This window comes from Bos indicus, chromosome 7 (assembly GCF_029378745.1).
Source record: "Bos indicus isolate NIAB-ARS_2022 breed Sahiwal x Tharparkar chromosome 7, NIAB-ARS_B.indTharparkar_mat_pri_1.0, whole genome shotgun sequence".
NCBI classification, from domain to species: Eukaryota; Metazoa; Chordata; class Mammalia; order Artiodactyla; family Bovidae; genus Bos; species Bos indicus.
Genome location: NC_091766.1, coordinates 52,657,311 through 52,676,763, shown reverse-complemented (window position 1 = coordinate 52,676,763; position 19,453 = coordinate 52,657,311). Strand labels below are relative to the sequence as shown.

General features: G+C 44.7%; 1 long non-coding RNA gene across 1 annotated transcript; it reads left to right on the top strand.

The window, feature by feature from the left end:
* Positions 1-6,105: 6,105 nt before the first annotated feature.
* On the top strand, positions 6,106-6,809 carry LOC139184182 (uncharacterized). The gene is made up of 2 exons (XR_011567714.1): positions 6,106-6,448; positions 6,694-6,809. It is a non-coding gene; the product is annotated as an uncharacterized lncRNA (long non-coding RNA).
* The last annotated feature ends 12,644 nt before the right edge of the window (positions 6,810-19,453 follow it).

Below are 19,453 nucleotides of genomic sequence, written 5' to 3'. Positions count from 1 at the left end.
CCTGTTTAGCACTGCCCAGGGGAGTACTATCGGAGATGACACCTTTGTTCCCTTGCCTTTACCTTGGCCTGAACTTCTAGGCCCAAGCCATTAGCCTTTCTCTTCTGCTCCCAAGGTTGCTCTGTGTTGCCTTGCAGCTCTGCAAATCCTTCTACAAAGGTAAGCTGTCTCACTTACATTGGGAACTTACTGCCCAAATGTCCAGTTAATCACCTTTTGTTGATATCAATGTATAGTCAACACAGTGAATGTTCTAGACATTTGTTGTTGCCTTCATTCTGTAGACGTTCTTAATTTGCATTCATCAAGTATATGAGAGCTTATTCTGTGTTGGGGAATGTCCTGAGTGTATAACAATTTTTAAAAACTGGATGTGACCCCTGCCTTCATGGAGACAGTAGTCTGGCAGGGTAAGCAAATTCATAGACAATTAAAATCCCAAATTGTCCTTTAGTTATATATTGCAGCACAGCAAACTCTCCAAAATTTAGTGGCTTAAAACAATCATGTTATCATCTCTTGCAGTTCTGTGAATTGACTGGGCTCAGCTGGGCAATTTTGCTAGTCTCACTTGGGGTCTGTCGTGAGGTGGCAGTCAGATGGCAGCTGGGGCTGGAGTCATATGAAGACTCAACTAGGCCTCTTTCTTCATGTAGTCCCAGGGCCTCTCCAGCTGGGTAGCTGAACTTCATAAATAGTGGCTCAGAGCTTCTAAATGTACAGAAGTGGGAACTGCCAGGCTTCTTCAGGCTTAGGCCTGGAACCTGCCCAGGGTCACTTCTTCACTCAGTTGGTTAAAACAATTCACAGGGTCACCCGAGCATCAGTGTTTGAGGGGAAGACAAAAGGGCATGAATACTAGGGAATGTAGGGGAAGTACAGAGTGCTATGGGAACACCCAGAGGAAGCTCATAACCTAGGTATGGAAGTCAGGAAAACTTCCTGGAGGCAGTGACCTCTAAACTCCTGCTGCTAAGTCACTTCAGTCGTGTCTGACTCTGTGTGACCCCATAGATGGCAGCCCACCAGGCACCCCCGTCCCTGGGATTCTCCAGGCAAGAACACTGGAGTGGGTTGCCATTTCCTTCTCCAGTGCATGAAAGTGAACAGTGAAAGTGAAGTCACTCATTCGTGTCCGACTGTTCGCGACCCCATGAACTGCAGCCTACCAGGCTCCTCCGTCCATGAGATTTTCCAGGCAAGAATACTGGAGTGGGGTGCCATTGCCTTCTCCAACCTCTAAACTGATGAACCTGAATGATGAGGCATGAAAACTAATCAGATGAAGAAGGGATGGGAAAACACAATTCAGGAAGGGTAAACAACCGATGTAAAGGCCCAGGGAGGCAAAGAGAGCAAAATTTAAGATCTATAGGCTATAGCTAGGGCAGGGATGGTATGGGATAGCAATAGCCCTATACTCTGGAGAGGTAAGTGAGACCAGATCACAAAGTTTTATATCGTCCCCACCCCTACCCCATGTCTCGACTCTGTCTGGAAAGCATCAAAGGAAGGATAAGCATGATCAGGCCTGCTTGTAGGATATTAAAAGGCTGTTGGCTGCTGTGTGGGGGACAGTTTGAAGAAAGTCAAGCCCTCACCGTCATCCTGTCCCTTCTAGCCAATGACCTCACCCTCATCACTGAGAAGGCTGAGTCATCACCTCAGCCCGAATACCAGTTCTTTTCACTTTTTGTTAGTAGGAATTTGTAATATTAAAAAAACGCAAACTCCTTTGTGTTGTGCAAGTTGGGTTTTTTTTGGCCATGCCTTGTGGCATGTGGGATCCTAGCTCCCCAACCAGGGATCGAATCTGTGCCCCTGGCATTGGGAACATAGAGTCTTAACCATTGGACTAAAGAGACATTCCTTTGTGTAAGTTTTTTTGTTTTCATTTTGTATTAGAAAAACAAACAAAAAGTCACAGAAAGCCTGCTATTCCCAGTAGGATCTGGACATGAGGTTGGCCAGGTCATCAACCAGTTCATACCTAACTAAGTGTGAACTGTGTTAAGGAAGAGTTCGTCTGCTGAGAGCAGGGACTGTGCCAGGCTCAGTGGATTCTACCCCTCACTTAAGAAATGGTCTATTAAAGAAGAGCCTACTCCAGTAAAAAAACGGTGTTTATATAGCTTATAACAAAACCCTGCAGACCCATGCCACACACAGCTCTCTACCCTCTCACCCTACTACCTAGAGGCAACCATTTTCAACTTAAAATTTCAGGAAGAGCACAGAAGAACACTGGAATGGGACTGACTGGCCTCCAATCCATCTCTCCTACTTATCAGCCAAGTGACCTTGGTCAAGTGAATTGTAATCTTTTATCTTGGTTTCCTCATCTGTAAGATGGGAATGATAATTGTACCCTTCTCACGAGGTAACACATCGTTGACTGGCACATGGTCAACAAACGGTGATATGAAGAAGGCTCTAACTTGAAGAGCTGCTGGGAGCACAGATATGGATGTTTAGCTGCACACTGTCCAGATAAATGTAAGGCATGAACGTGAGTCGAAGGAAATGACAAGAACACAGACTCATTTGAAGAGGTCTGTCTCTTTTCTTTGTCTTAAGGCCAAACTCTGTTTATTCCTAGTTCCATTCCCTTCCTATCTCTTCTAGAACCTTGTCTCTATAATTATCCTGACCCTCATGACAAGCATTCATCTATTTTTTCTTTCTATGAAATATACACAGGCCTTTCCCATCTTGGAGAACATCCTTTATTTGATCCTCCTGTGTTTTTCAGCTCCTATTTCATTCTCTCCACTGTCAGATTTCTTAATTAGCACACACATTGCCTCCCATTCCTTCCTGACTCCTTCACTTTTCAGCTGCCTCCCAGCTTCCATTGCTGTTCTTCTGACACAGCTGTCACCAGGGTCATCAAAGACCACCTCATTAACCACCTGTGGGCCTTTGCTCAGTCAGCCTCCTTGACCCAGAGCATTTGACTCAGTTCACCATCCACTCCTTAACTCTCACATACCAAACTGCTTCATCATCTCTCTCTCTTATTTCTGTCAACTGTATCATTTCCCCCAACCATTCAGGAATAAACCTTGAACTCAAAGTTCATTCAGCTCCTTTCTCTGCCCACTCTCACATTACTTTTGAGTCTTACTGCAAATATTAGAAACTCGTTGAAACTAGCTTTTTAGAAAAGTCTAATCAGAATATGGAGGAGTGGGGGACAGCTTAATGGAGCCCCAAAGACAGGATGCAGCTGGAGCCCAGGAAAGCCCAGGACGGTAGACTTGGAGTTAATGAACTGAGTTCTCTCTCTCTAGATTTCTCCAGAAGGAGACTTTTGGGATGATCTGCACCCCGGAGTGTCAGGCACACCCACACCCAGCTAGTCACAAGTCCTGTAAAAATTGCCATCTTTTGTGTCAGGTCCTTGAATCTGTCTCCTCTCCAGCTTCCCTTGTACTGGATCTCCTGTGTTTGTTTACCTCCTGATTACTGTTTCTGCCATTGCTTCTTCCTCCTGACACTGAGTAACAGCACTGACCACATTTCAGTTCTCTGTCCATTGCTCTTTGTTTGACTATCCTTCTGGGCTGCTGACTCCTAAACAGGAGTAGAGTGGTTAAGAGCGTGAATTCCTGAGTCCTAATGGCCTGGGTTTGAATCCCCTACCACTTTCTGTGTTGTTGTTGTTTGTATTGTTTGTTTTTATTTATTTATTTTTGGCTGCATCTGGTCTTAGTTGCCCCAAGGCATATGGGATCTTAGTTCCTGGACCAAGGATTGAACCCATGCCTCCTGCAGTGGGGGCACAGAGTCCTAACCACTGGACCGCCAGGGAAGTAACCCCCAACTCCACTTTATAGTTGAGTGAACTTGGCAATGTTACTTGAATTTTTGAGCCTTAATTCCTTGTCTGTGAAATGGGGATAATACGGGTCCCTTCCTAACAGCGCTGATGTGAAGATTCACTGGGCAAGCACACATGAAGTGCTTACCCCTGCACACAGAAAGGAATTGATAAATGTCAGCTATTATCAGCCTTATCCTCGTTCTCTTTCCCAACATCACCAGCTAGTCTCTTCCATTGGATATCCTGCTGTGACCTCAGGTCCTCCTGTCAGAATTTGCAGGAGCCATTGGCTGAAAGATGCAGCTTTCTGAGTGCTGGAGGAGGGGCAAGCTGAAAAAGAGGAGTGGTCTCATCAGATCCTTGAAGGAATTCTGACCTAGCCTCAACCAGGCTCAAGCAGATAAGACTGAAGAACAGTTCCCCTGTAACCCTCCAAAAGCTGGCTGATTCTTGGAATCTGGGAGAACAGGCAGGGCTGTCTTTAAGAAAGTAAATGAAGGATGTGAATCCAACCTTTTTTAAAAAAAAGCCCTGGGGGTGGTGAGAGGAGAAGTAGCAGGATCAGTGGAGCTTCGGGGTGGGTGTGAAAGGTGAGAACAACACCCTCAGGGCGCTGAGCCGGCTTAGGCTGGGGCCTCCCTCCAGAGCTGGCGTTTGGCAGCACAGAAGCCAGAGGCGCTCCTGTTTTTAGCTGAGCTGTTGCACGTCCCCTTTGCTGCCCTGCGAACACTCCTCATTAAGCTCTTGTGCGGAACAGGGTGTACGGCTTTCACGTGCCCCTCAGCCTGGTGCTCCCACCTCCCTCTCTGCTGCTTGGGTGGCGGGATTAATACTAGCAGGAATGCCGTGAGGGGCAGTGCCCCACTGTCACTTGGTCCGGAACCAGAACTGGGGTCGTGGGCAGGAAAAGTAACCTCACTGAGAGCCCTTTGCTCTGAGGCAGAAGGCCAAGTAGTTAAGAGCTCTGGGCCGGAAGCAGAATGCACCCCTCTTTGAATGCCACTTCTGCCATGGCTATCTTTGGGATCCCAGGCAAGCTGTTTAACCTCTATGCTTCATCTGTACAATAGGGATGATAACTGCTCACTCGCTCAAACATGTCCAACTCTTTGCAACCCTTTGGACTGTAGCCCACCAGACTCCTCTGTCCATGAGAGTTTTGACTCAAGAATATTGGAGTGGGTTGCTACTTCCTCCTCCACTTCCGGACCCCGGGGGTTGAACCTGCATCTCCTGCATTGCAAGAGGATTCTTAGCTGCTGAGCCATTGGTGAAGACAGGGATGATAATAAGCCTATCTAATAGTTGTGAGTTTTAGTAAGATAATGCAGGTCAAGCATGAAGCTTAGTCAACTTAGACCACCTGGAACCAAGGGTCCTATCCTTATAGACACAGTCTTCCCCATCACCCCCACACACTCTGTTGTCTCTACCCTATCTGTGTTGTCCTCTATTTACATGTCTGTCTCTGCTATCAGACTATGAGCTCTAGTAGGTCAGCAACGGAATTGTATGAATCTGTGCCCTTGGTGCCCTGCTTAATAAATACATTTATTGTTGAAAGGAAGTGGTAAAATAATATAGAAGATTCAAGATTCTCTGGTCTCAGAGTCCCATCATTTCACCACAAATAGAGTGGTGTCAGTCACTGTCCTGGGGGCTGGGGATTCCACAATGAATGGAACAGGTTGAGCTCCAGGCCTCATGGTATGAACTGTCCAGGGAGTGACAGACATTAAAGATATAACCAAAATGATGATATATTACAACTGGAGCATTGCTAGTAAGAAGCCTGGGCTGTAGTATAAGAGCAGAGACTACATTTGAGGGTGGTAATGGAGAATCAGGAAGTTTCCTGGATGATGTAACAAGTAAACTGAAGCCCTAAGAATGGGCAGCCTGGGTTGAAGTGGAAGGTGGAAAATAGCCTTCCAAGCACAGGAAACAGCATGTGCAAAGGTCCCGAAGTGCAAGGGAGCTAGGCTGCTGTGCAGAACTTAGTGACTGGTGCCTAGGATGGAGTGGTCAGTGGCTTCTCCAAGGCCAGAAAGCTGGGAGCATGGATTATGCAGAGCCTTGTAGGTTATGGTGAGAATCTAAGCCTTTATCGTGATGATAATAGATAACATTTATTCAATTTTATGTGTGTTTGTACTGAATAGAGCACTTTATGTGTGTTTTCTCATTTACTTTTCACAGTCCCCCAGGAGGGTGGTGATATTATTCCCATTTTGCAGATGACGAAACCCTGGCTCAGAGGTTAACTTGTTCAAGGTCAACCAGTTGGCAGTGACCGATATGGGATTTGAACCATCAGGATGCCAATGCTTGCCCTCTTAATCCCTGTGTGGCTCAACGTATGGGCTAAACGTCGCCTTCAGTCCGTGCGCTTCATCCTCAAAGCCTGCATTTTACTCTCAGCATGTTCCCAGTCCTTCTCCCGGGAACTGGAGGAACTCACGCAGAGGCTCGCCCGGATGAGATGAGCTCCCTGGCGGCGGGCCGGACTGCGGGTAGGGGCGGGCACCCAGCCGCCTCTGCGCAGGCCTCCTCCACCCACGTGAGGGGTCGGGGCGCGGGCGCCTGGAGTCGTGGAGCGCGGCCGCAGTGCGGTGGGCACTGGTATGTATGCTAGCGTTGCCGCGGCGGCTGTGAAATCTGGAGGTATCGGACCCCAGAGAGCCGCGGGGGTGTGGGGAAGGAGGGGCGCCCCTCGGCGTCCTGCCGAGGGCCCTCTCTCCCGGCGATGCCCCCCGTAGTCCGGATCACGTTCCCTCCAGTCTTGAGGGAGAAAACAAAGTTCATTTCTGATTTAAAAATGACTGTTTTAAAAATGGGTTTTATTTTTTCTCTCTGTCCTCTTCCAGAGCTAGAAAGGGGCGGAAAGCGACAGCGAGAATCCATTCCAAATGAGCAGCCAAGAGGAGACGCGGCAGCTCCCAGATGTTGATGTTTTGTTTTTTGACATAAATCTTTGCACTCATATGGGAGTTTTCATTGATTTATGTTTCCATCTGCTGAATTTCCTTTTATTTATTTAATACGGCTTTTTGGGGAAATCTTGCTCGGAAGCTCTGGAGGAGCATAAACTGTGCCCACCGCTGTACCCCTCCCCCCTCCTCCAAACCTTGGTTGCCAGGAGGAGGGGAGTGAGTGGCACCCCGTGGAGAAGGCAGCGGCAGGTCCTCTTCTGAGGGGGCGGGGCAGGCGCCCTAGGTCCCCGTCAACATGGCTGTTGCCCTGCTTGGTGCGTGCAAACCCGACAAAGAAACGGCAGGAGAGACTCCAGTCTGTTCCTTCTCCCTCCTGCCCACCCACAGTACTGCCCTCCCTTCACGCCAAGACACTTACTCTCCATCTAACAGTGGATGTCTTATTAAACAAATTAAAGAGTATCTCTTTCTACACCCCACCTCCGCCCCTGCACACACCACCCCAGTAGTGATTCTTAGAGCTTCACTTCTAGAGTCAGACTGCCTGAGTCTGAATCCTGACTTCACTTTGCATAGTGAATTCTTGAGCACCTTAACTACTCTGAGCCTCTAAAATGAGCCTGTAAAACTACTCTGAGCCTGTAAAATGGGGATGATTATTGTTTCTTCCTCAGATACAGTTACAGTTTACAGATGAGACATTGATGCTGAGGGTAGTTAAGAGATTTGCCTGACTAGCTTGGAGCCAGGACACATTCCTATGTCTTTCTGATCCTCACCCTACTCACTCCCAACTCTTGCCCCACTGTTCCTCCAGCTTTCTCAGGATAGGCCATTTGCAGCAGAAAGGGGGCACCCTCTTTTCCATGAGGCAGAAGAAAAGATTAGTAGTTATGGTTTAGGATGTCTGACATCTTAGAACAATATCCATCTAACCTTAGAACACAGGCCCTGATTTGGGCAGCACCCACAGGTCATCTCATCCTGTCTTCTACCTAATCCATTCAGACTTTCCCCACAGATACAGAAAACTCACCTCCTTATAGCCCCTTCTATTTGAGGGCGCCTCTAGGTGGCTCAGACGGTAAAGCATCTGTCTACAATGCGGGAGACCCAGGTTCAATCCCTGGGTTGGGATCCTCTGGAGAAGGAAATGACAATCCACTCCAGTACTATTGCCTGGAAAATCCCACTGACAGAGGAGCCTGGTAGGCTGCAGTCCATGGGGTCACAAAGAGTCGGACACGACTGAGCGACTTCACTCACTTTCTAGGTATCAGGAGACTCACAAACCCTTTGAATGTAACAAACCACGATTTCCACAGACCAAGCGCCTTAAGACCCCTTGTTGCTCAGAGGGAGGGATTATTCAGTGTGAGATTTTTCCTTAGCACGTGAGAGTTGGACAGTGAAGAAAGCTGAGTGCCAAAGGATTGATGCTTTTGAACTGTGGTGTTGGAGAAGACTCTTGAGAGTCCCTTGGACTGCAAGGAGATCCAACCAGTCCATTCTGAAGGAGATCAGCCCTGGGATTTCTTTGGAAGGAATGATGCTAAAGCTGAAACTCCAGTACTTTGGCCACCTCATACGAAGAGTTGACTCATTGGAAAAGACTCTGATGCTGGGAGGGATTGGGGGCAGGAGGAGAAGGGGAAGACAGAGGTGAGATGGCTGGATGGCATCATTGACTCGATGGACATGAGTCTGAGTGAACTCTGGGAGTTGGTGATGGACAGGGAGGCCTGGCGTGCTGGGATTCATGGGGTCGCAAAGAGTTGGACACGACTGAGTGACTGAACTGAACTGAACTGTGAAGGACATTCCCTCCCTATGTATATTCCATCCAGTCCAAGTTTCTCTGCATGTGCTCTGTGGGGCTCTCCCTGCAGGGCAGGACATGGCTACATATCTGGGACTCTGTGATTGATTGCTTCTAAGCTCACTCTGTAGGTGCACATGTCCTTAACTCTTCATCCACACGAGCTGTTTTCTGAAACTCCCTTATATGATAAACAGACATGCTTGATGTCTCTGTATGTGCTCAGTGCGTTACAGGAAGTAACTCAAAATAAGATTATTAAAGAGAATGCGATGGTATAGGAGGGCACTTCTGTTCACTTTGCTCAGCAACTACCTGAAAGCGAAAGTCACTCAGTTGAGTCTGACTCTTGGCGACCCCATGGACTGTATAGTTCATGGAATTCTCCAGGCCAGGATACTGGAGTGGGTAGCCGTTCCCTTCTCCAGGGTATCTTCCCAACCCAGGGGTCAAACCCAGGTCTCCCGCATTGCAGGTGGATTCTTTACCAGCTGAGCCACCAGGGAAGCCCAAGAATACTGGAATGGGTAGCCTATCCCTTCTCCAGCAGATCTTCCCGATCCAGGAATCAAACCGGGGTCTCCTGCATTGCAAGAGGATTCTTTACCAACTGAGCTATCAGGCAAGCCCCCTACCCCCGCCCCCATTACCTTCTTCTTGAACTGAAACCTACTACTTGGTTACATAATTTATCCTTGAGATTGCCATGAGACAGAAAAGAAGAGGAACATTATTAGTAAGGTAAGCAAGGAAGAAACAACTCTAGAAATAATGGGGGGAGGGGAGGCAAAACATTGTGGTGAGGAGGCTAATTATCCACCAAAATCCATCTTCCCCCACCCTGTCCGTGGTAACAGATTTGAGCTGGGATATGTCTGTCTGGTCAGTCTATATTTTCCACCATCCATCACAGCTAGGTATAGCCAGGAGACTAAGAAGTGATATAGAGCACTTTCAGGCCAAATTTATAAAACCTTACATGTACATAAAATCTTTCTTAATTTATTCATTTGGCTGTGCTGGGTCTTAGTTGAAGCACATGGAATCTTTAATCTTTGTTGTAACGTACGGGATCTTTAGCTGCAGCATGCAAATGCTTAGCTGTGGGGAATCTAGCTCTGATCAGGGATCGAATCTGGGCCCCCTGCACTGGGAGTGTGGAGTCTTAGGCACTGGACCAGTAGGACTTACACATGATTCCACTCTCTCGCCAGCTGGATCTCGAACATGGCAGCAATCCGGCCTCAACCACGTATTTCATGACAAAGTCCTAGAGTAACCTTGATTTCTTAATGGCTTGTAGAATAGAACTGCCTACTGATCTGAAACATTCCCTTCAGACCATTATATGAGAGATTTATATTTTAAACTACTGAGTTATTACTGGTTTTCTAGTTACAGCAGTTGAGTATACCTTAATTAGAGCAGAGGGTAGGTAGTGAGCTGGTTAAGAGCCTGACCTTCAAAGTCAGATCGACGTGGTATAAATCCTAGCTCCCCTCCACTTGGAACCAGTGATCCTGAGCTACTGATGAGTATCCATGTCCTCATCAGTAAAATGAGAGGGATAAACACAACATAAAACACAACCACTTTGAAAAACAATCTTTGGGATTGTTCATCACAGCTGAAGATACTCATATTCTATGATGCAGCAATTCCATTACTAATTATATATGTGCTCTAGAGAATTATGGACCCATGTACACCAGAACTCATGTACAAGAATGTTTGTGTGGCCTGAAAAGGAGAAACAACCCCAATGCCCATCTATAATGAATGGAAATATAAATTGTGGTATTTCATATAGTGGAATATATACCAGTGAATACTAGTTACCTTCAGATATGTGAAACAACATAAATGAATTCTACATAAATTCATGATAAGGAAAAACCTTTAGAGGATATATATTGTATTATTCCATTCATGTATAGTTTTAAAAGAAACAAAAGAAAACTATACAATTTAGTAATGCATGTAAGTTGCTTCAGAAGTGTTCAACTCTTTGCGACCCAGTGGACTATATATATATATAGCCTGCCAGGCTCCTCTGCCCATGGGCTTCTCTAGGCAAGAATACTGGAGTGGATTGCCCTGCCCTTCTCCAGGGTATCTTCCCAAGCCACCACTCTTATGTCTCCTGCATTGGCAGGCAGGTTCTTTACTACTAGCACCACCTGGGAAGCCCTAGGAATGCATGCTGCTGCTAAGTTGCTCTTCAGACTCTGTGCGACCCCATAGATGGCAGCCCACCAGGCTCCCCCGTCCCTGGGATTCTCCAGGCAAGAACACTGGAGTGGGTTGCCATTTCCTTCTCCAATGCATGAAAGTGAAAAGTGAAAGTGAAGTCGCTCAGTCATGTCCGACTCTTCGCGATCCCATGGACTGCAGCATACGGGGGTAATAAAACTATAAAGAAAAATAAGGGAATGTTTACCACAGATACATGTGATAATGATACATGATCTACCAATGTTATAATATTGTTATTATATTAATATATTATAGGGGACAAGTATGTGTCAAAGAGTTCATATATATGTTTTAGACATCTTCTGTGTATCTGTTATATTCTACAATTAAGCTTCTAAAGCATGATATACCTGGTAGGGTCCTGTGAGGATTGAACGGGGTAATGCACGGAAGTATTAAGCTGTTTCCTAGTGTATAGTATGTGCTTAAAGGAAGTGACTTTTTTCATGTTGAGGGAAATATTGGGGGCCTTGGAGAAATGCCACGTAATTAGCCAGTAATAAAAATTTTAAACGCTCTGGTTTTTCCTTTGAGACACACTGTCTTCCTATTTTTGTGATATCTGGTATGTAAATATAAGTCTGTGGGGGGTGGTGGTTGGTGATTTAGGGTTAATTGACAATCATAAGCTTAGTGCAGAGCTGGGAAACTTCACTCGCCCCCTCAGAGAAGACACAGAGGGAAGGGTAACCCTAGGGAGCCTGGATGGGAGGGGTAAGAGCAGTGAAGAGAAAACTGCATTTTGCAGGCCTCATCAGAGAGGTCCAGGCGTGAGGCTCTGGCCATCTTCTGGCATGTCTCACCTACACCTTCTGGGCTCCATCATGCTTCCTGCAGTGTGGTGGGGCCTCAGAAGTCTGCACAGGAGACAGCAGGATGGCTCAGGCCCAGCTGAGTGACAGCGAGGAAAGCCACTCTGCTGACAGTATGCTTGAAAGTACCGTGGAGGCAGCCACCCAGCCAAAAGGCACTGGGCTCACGAGGCTGGGAAAACCTGGCCAAGTCTTCCAGCCAAGAGATGCCAACAGAGGTGTGTACCTCTAGATGCCATGTTTGAGGGCCCCAGAACCAAAATTGCTGTCCCCAGGCTTGGCCAGGAGCTCCCTAGCTGTGTGCCTTCCCATGGGGACCCTAATCTGGGTCCTGGGGAAGGCCTTTCCCAACCAGAGTGTGCTGGTTTCCACACCAGGGAGGATACACTTCATCACGCAGTGAAACTCATGGAGAGATGGGAGTTGAAACATTGGATGCACTACCATGAAGTGATGGGACTGGATGCCATGATCTTAGTTTTCTGAATGTTGAGCTTTAAGCCAACTTTTTCACTTTCTTCTTTCACTTTCATCATTTCATGGCAAATAGATTTGGAAAAAGTGGAAACAGTGACAGGTTTTATTTTCTTGGGCTCCAAAATCACTGTGACAGTGACTGCAGTCACGAAATTAAAAGATGCTTGTTCCTTGGAAGAAAAGCTATGACAAACCTGGACAGTGTTATTAAAAAGCAGAGACATCACTTTGCCAACAAAGGTCCGTATAGTCAAAGCTATGGTTTTTCCAGTAGTCATGTATAATGTGAGAGCTGGACCATAAATAAGGTTGAGTGCCGAAGAATTGATATTTTCTAATTGTGGTGCTGGATAAGACTCTTCAGAGTCCCTTAAACAGCAAGGAGATCAAACCAGTCAATCCTAAAGAAAATCAACCCTAAATATTCATTGGAAGGACTGATGCTGAAGCTGAAGCTCCAATTCTTTGGCCACCTGATGCGAAGAGCTGACTCATTGGCAAAGACCCTGATGCTGGGAAAGATCAAGGGCAAGGGGAGAAGGGGGCAGCAGAGAATGAGATGGCTAGATAGCATCACTGACTCAATGGACATGAGTTTGAGAAAACTCTGGGGAATAATGAAGGACAGGGAAGCCTGGCATGCTACAGTTTGTAGGGTCAGAAAGAGTCTGACATGACTTAGCCACTGAACAATGAAGCAATGAACAAAAGGAAAAGCTTAGGTCCTGTGGGAAAGTATAGTCAACAGGAGACTTAAGACGGTTTCTCAAAAATATGTACCTGTACCTGCATCAGGCATCTAAGGTCTTTGCAGAAAATTCAGATTCCTGGGCTTCCTACCAAATCTACTGAGTCAAAGACTCTGAAGGTGGGGCCAGGAATCTGCTTTTTTCTTCATCGGAGCAAAATTTACATAACAAACAATAGCTTTAAAAGTATACATTGCAGTGGCATTTAGCATATTCACAACGTGGTGCAATCACAACTTCTGTTTAGCTCCAAAACATTTTCATCACCCATCAAGCAGTCATTCCTCATGTTCCCCTCCCCCCATCTCTTGGCAACCACTAACCTGCTTTCCATGGATTTACCTATCTTGGATATTTTATCTGAATGAAATTACACACATACGACATATAACACTTCGTGCCTGTTTTCTTCAACTTGTAATATTCCTGAGGTTCCTCCATGTTGTGGCATATGCTGGCACTTCATTTCCTCTTATTGATGAATAATATCCCATTAGATGAATATACTATATTTTGTTTGTCCATTCATCCATCGATGGGTATTTGGATTATTTCCACATTTTGGCTATTGTGAATATTGTCGCTGTGAACATACATACACAAGTATTTGAGTATCTGTTTTCAATTTTCTTGGGTATATACCTAGAAGTGGAATTGTTGGGTCACATGCTAATTCTATGTTTAGCTTTTTAGGGAACCACCAAACTGTTTTCCACAGTGGCTGCACAATTCCACATGCTCACCAGAAATGTACAGGGGCTCCAAGGTCATCACATCCTTGCCAACAGTTGTTTTTTGTTTTGGTGAGTTCGTTTGTTTGCTTGCTCTGTTGGTTTTAGTACAGCCATTCTAGGGGATGTGAAGTGGTATCTCATTGTGGTTTTGATTTCCGTTTCCCTGACTAATGATGTTGAGCATCTTTTCATGTACTTATTGGCTACTTGTACAATCTCCTTTGGAAAAATGTCTATTCAAGGCCTTTGCTCATTTTTAAACTGGGTTATTTGTCTTTTTGTCGCCAAGTTGTAAGAGTTCCATATAGAACCTTATTGGAAATATAACTTGCAAAATGTCCTTCCACTTTCTTAATGGTGTCTTTCAATGCACTAAAGTTTTAAATTCAATGATGTCCAATATGTCCATTTTTTCTTTTGTTACTTGTGTTTTTGGTGTCACATTTAAGACCGTTGCCAAACCCAGGTCATGAAGATTTGCTGTTATGCATTCTTCTCACAGTGTAATAGCTTTAGCTCTTATATTCAGGCCTTTGATCCACACTGAGTTAATCTTTATGTATAGTGTAAAGTGGGGGTCCAGCTTCTCTTCTTCTCTTTCCTCTTCTCCTCTTTCTTTTTGCATAAGGATCTCTGGTTTTTTCTGCACCAAGTGTTGAAGAAACTATTCTTTCTCCATAAAATATTCTTGGCATTCTTGTCAAAACTCAATTAACCGTAGATATATGAGTCTATTTCTGAACCCAGTTCTATTCCACTGATCTATATGTCTATCCTTATGCCAGTACCACACTATTTTAATTATTGTAGCTTTATGGTAAATTTTGAAATCAGGAAATGTGAATCCTCCAACTTTGTTCTTTTTCAAGATTATTTTGGCTAGTCAGGGTCCCTTGTAATTCCATATGAATTTTAGGGTCAGCTTTTCCATTTCTTCACTGAGTCAAAACCTCTGAAGATGGGGCCCATGAATCTGCTATCTGAATTTTTTAAATTGTGGTAAAATATACATAATATAAAATTTACCATCTTAACTTTTTTAAAAAGTATACAGTTCAACAGTGTTAAGTATATTCACATTCCTGTGCAACCTATCTCCAAAATTTTTTCATCTTGTAAGACAAACTCTAAACACATTAAAAAAAACTCCAGTTTCCTTTTTTTCAAGCTCCTAGCAACTCTATTTTATTTTTCATCTGTATAAATTTGACTACTCTAAATACCTCGTATACATGGAATCATATAGTATTCATTGTTTTGTCACTGATTTATTTCACTTAGCATTAAGGTCCTCCAGTTACATCCATATTGTTCAGTTCAGTTCAGTTCAGTCGCTCAGTCGTGTCCGACTCTTCGTGACCCCATGAATCCCAACACGCCAGGCCTCCCTGTCCATCACCAACTCCCAGAGTTCACTCAGACTCACATCCATCGAGTCAGTGATGCCATCCAGCCATCTCATCCTCTGTTGTCCCCTTCTCCTCCTGCCCCCAATCCCTTCCAGCATCAGAGTCTTTTCCAATGAGTCAACTCTTTGCATGAGGTGGCCAAAGTACTGGAGTTTCAGCTTCAGCATCTTTCCCTCCAAAGAAATCCCAGGGCTGATCTCCTTCAGAATGGACTGATTGGATCTCCTTGCAGTCCAAGGGACTCTCAAGAGTCTTCTCCAACACCACAGTTCAAAAGCATCAATTCTTCAGCACTCAGCCTTCTTCACAGTCCAACTCTCACATCCATACATGACCACAGGAAAAACCATAGCCTTGACTAGACGGACCTTTGTTGGCAAAGTAATGTCTCTGCTTTTGAATATGCTATCTAGGTTGGTCATAACTTTTCTTCCTAGGAGTAAGTGTCTTTTAATTTCATGGCTGCAGTCACCATCTGCAGTGATTTTGGAGCCCCAAAAATAAAGTCTGTCACTGTTTCCACCGTTTCCCCATCTATTTCCCATGAAGTGATGGGACTGGATGTCATGATCTTCGTTTTCTGAATGTTGAGCTTTAAGCCAACTTTTTCACTCTCCACTTTCACTTTCATCAAGAGGCTTTTTAGTTCCTCTTCACTTTCTGCCCTAAGGGTGGTGTCATCTGCATATCTGAGGTTATTGATATTTCTCCCGGCAATCTTGATTCCAGCTTGTGTTTCTTCCAGTCCAGCGTTTCTCATGATGTACTCTGCATATAAGTTAAATAAGCAGGGTGATAATATACAGCCTTGATGTACTCCTTTTCCTATTTGGAACCAGTCTGTTGTTCCATGTCCAATTCTAACTGTTGCTTCCTGACCTGCATACAGATTTCTCAAGAGGCAGGTCAGGTGGTCTGGTATTCCCATCTCTTTAAGAATTTTCCACAGTTTATTGTGATTGACACAGTCAAAGGCTTTGGCATAGTCAATAAAGCAGAAATAGATGTTTTTCTGGAATTCTCTTGCTTTTTCCATGATCCAGCGGATGTTGGCAATTTGATCTCTGGTTCCTCTGCCTTTTCTAAAACCTGCTTGAACATCAGTATATGTCAAAATTTCCTTCCTTTTTAAGGCTGAGTAATATTCCATTGCATGTATATACCACATTTCATCTAGTGATTCATCCTTCAAGGAACACGTGGCCTGCTTCCACTGTGAATAGTGTGCTGTGAACATGGGCATATAAATATCTCTTTGAGACCCTGTTTTGAATTCTTTCAGGGTTATACCCAGAATTGGAATTGGTGGAACATAGTAATTCTATTTTAAGTTTTTGAGAAACTGTCATACTATTTTCCAAAGTGGCTGTACCATTTTACATTCCTACTAACAGTGCACAAGTGTTTCAGTTTCTCCACATCTAGCCAGCACTTATTACTCTCTCTCTTGTTTTAATAGTATGTGGTGTTATCTCATTATGCTGTGACTTGCATAGGAATCTTTTTTTAAATAAACTTTTAAATTAATATTTTAGAATAATCTTAGATTTACAGAAAAGTTGTATCTCTCATTCAGTTTCAGTTTCCCATGATGTTTCATCTTACATTACCGTGGTACTTTGTCAGACTGAGAATCTGCTTTGTAATAAGCCATCCTCACACACACACACACACACACACACACACACACACACACACATGATTCTTACATGCACTAAAGTTTGAGAGCCATTGATCTAGGGTCAGGAAAGTCCTTCCAGGGAAATACATTTCAGCTGTTACTTGACAGATGCATATAAGCAAGTAAAGGGAATGGGGTGTGATCCAGGCAGAGGGAACAAACTGTGCCAAAGCCTGGGGGTAATAAAGAACTTGGAGCGTTTGAAGATAATCATAATAGCAATAATAGTAATTTATTGACACTTACCATATGCCAAGCACTGGTAAGCACTTTAGAACATTATTTTACTTAATTTTTCACAACAGTCCTATAAAGTGGGAAATGTTACCATCTCCATTTTATAGAAGAGGTGACTGAGACTTGAAAGAGAGAAGTAGCTTGCCCAAGGCCACCTAAGTATAAAGTGGCAAAGGCAGAATTTGAACTCAGCTCTTTCTTTTCCAATTCATTTTCTCCCATCAGGCCCCAGGAAAGCTTCACCATCTACTTGCAGCAAGAAGCAAAGCACTGAACACGTGCCTTTCCCTCCCCTGCTTTATTCGTCCCACTCTCTTCCCCAGGCTACTCAACCTTCAGGGCTCCAGAGAGGCCTTTTCTTCCAAAGCTGTTCCCTATTACTCTCCCTCATTGTATTGGTATTTGAACGAGTGAATGAATACAAATAAGTAGCATTAGCAACAGTTTGCACTTATTCATGTGTGTATCTGTTTAATGTTTCTCTCTCCTGTTATCATATAAACCCACATGAAGGCAAGGATTCAGACTGTCTGGTTCTTCTAGTACCTGTAGGTGCTTACTAAGCATTTATTGAATAAAGGAAGAAAGGAACTCAATGAGCATTTTTTGGATGTTGAATGAGTGATTTTTATTTTTGAGAAAGAAAATCAAATGGAGTTGTTGGATGTCATTTAAAACATTAACCATAGATTCCCTCTCTGTCCAGCAAAACCCTCAACCTCACTTCTCCAAAACCCATCACACCCTATAGAAAGTGTCAATGATTTTGATTCCTCAGAAAGAGATACAGGAGAACTTGGTCTGACCTAAGAAACATCTCTGTCACTTTGGAGAAGTTTAAGTCCTGAAATGGGGATGGGAAGCCTCTATTCAAGAATATTCTCAAGAAGAAAATAGAACATCATCTTAACAGCCTCAGAAAGTCAACTGCCTACAAGCAGGGAAAGGGACAAGTGACCTCCCCCACCTTTTCCCACTCTAGAATTCTGCTTTCCAACATAGCATCAGAGAGCTAGCAGAGTGACCAGGCTGCAGGTGAAGGCATAATTGCTCCTCACCTCCCTTGGCTTCCCCAGTGTTAAATTAGCTTTATGTCAATACCACACCCGCAGCTGGGATGAATTATTGAAGCTCATTCACTGCAAAGGGCCCAGGTTCCACTTGCTTTATGGGATGGAGGTGAAGGTGAGCATATTATCTCTGCTTGCCTTGTGGTCAGTACATTTTCGGTCCGTGAATATGAAAAGACTCGGCCCTGACCAACAGATAATCCTAGCCTCTGCATCTCATGAGATCAGTGGAGACAGGCATAATGGGAGAGGAGGAACACAGGAACATGCCTGCCAGCCCCAGACTCTTAGTTATCACAGTTGACAATGGTCCCAAACACCTATTCATACCCACATAAGCACGTACAGTCAGCATTCACACACATATAGATGTATGCATACATTCAAAGTCTCAATAAAGGTATGCTCACTCACTAGGGGCTTCCCCAATGGCTCAGCAGGTGAAGAATCTTCCTGCAATGCAGGAGACACAGGAGATACGGGTTCTATCCCTGGTCTGGAAGATCCCCTGGAGGAGGAAATGGCAACCCACTCCAATATTCTTGCATGGAAAATTTCATGGACTAAAGAGCCTGGCAGGCTATGGTCCATGGGGTTGCAAAGAGTTGGACACAACTGAGCACGTGGCACTCAGTGAGGGCCCAGGAACAAAAATATGGAGGATGCCGATGTTCTAAATATCAATTTTCTAAAAGACTGTGCAAATTTTAAAGCCTCTCCTCCTCCCCCGCCTTCAATACCAATGCTTCACTAGCAGGGCTGCTTAGTCTGCCCCTGACACTTGGCAGAGATGGATGATCTGGGATGTCCAAGGTCAAGGGTGCGGGGTTTAACTGGTGGGGGCTCTATGTGCATGCAGGGGAAGTTTTCCTTCTTGGTTCTCCTGCATCTCCCCCATGAATTGGCATATCCCTGGATTTAAAGATATGTTTCTGCTGCGTGGCCCAGATGTCAAAATTATTAGTTATAGCTCTGCATTTATTCATACCCACCTGCACCTACATTCACAGTCTCAAACAAGCATTTACATTCCAACACAGAACGCATACCCAGAGATAGGCTTCCTGGCCACATGGTGTGGTTCAAATGCTGCTGAGACGGCCTCCTTACCCTATCAGCTGGTCACATGTCTCTCAAAAACCCCACCATTAAATATTTATCCCTCTGGGAGTCCCCAGTCAAGAATCAAATACCTCTGGTGAAGGCAACACACCATAAAGTTATCATCTAACATTTTGGCAGGAACTCCCTTTGCCCAGGGCACTTCCCCCTGCCTGGCTGGCTGACTCTTACTCATTCTTCAGGTCTGCTCTGGCCTTCCCTGCTGCTCCCTCTTCCTCTAGACTAACAAGGGAGGTTACGTTCCTCCATCATCCACTCTCATTACTCTCTGTCATTTTCCTTAGATACATCCACTATAACTGTAATTAAATGATTATTTGTGTCATTA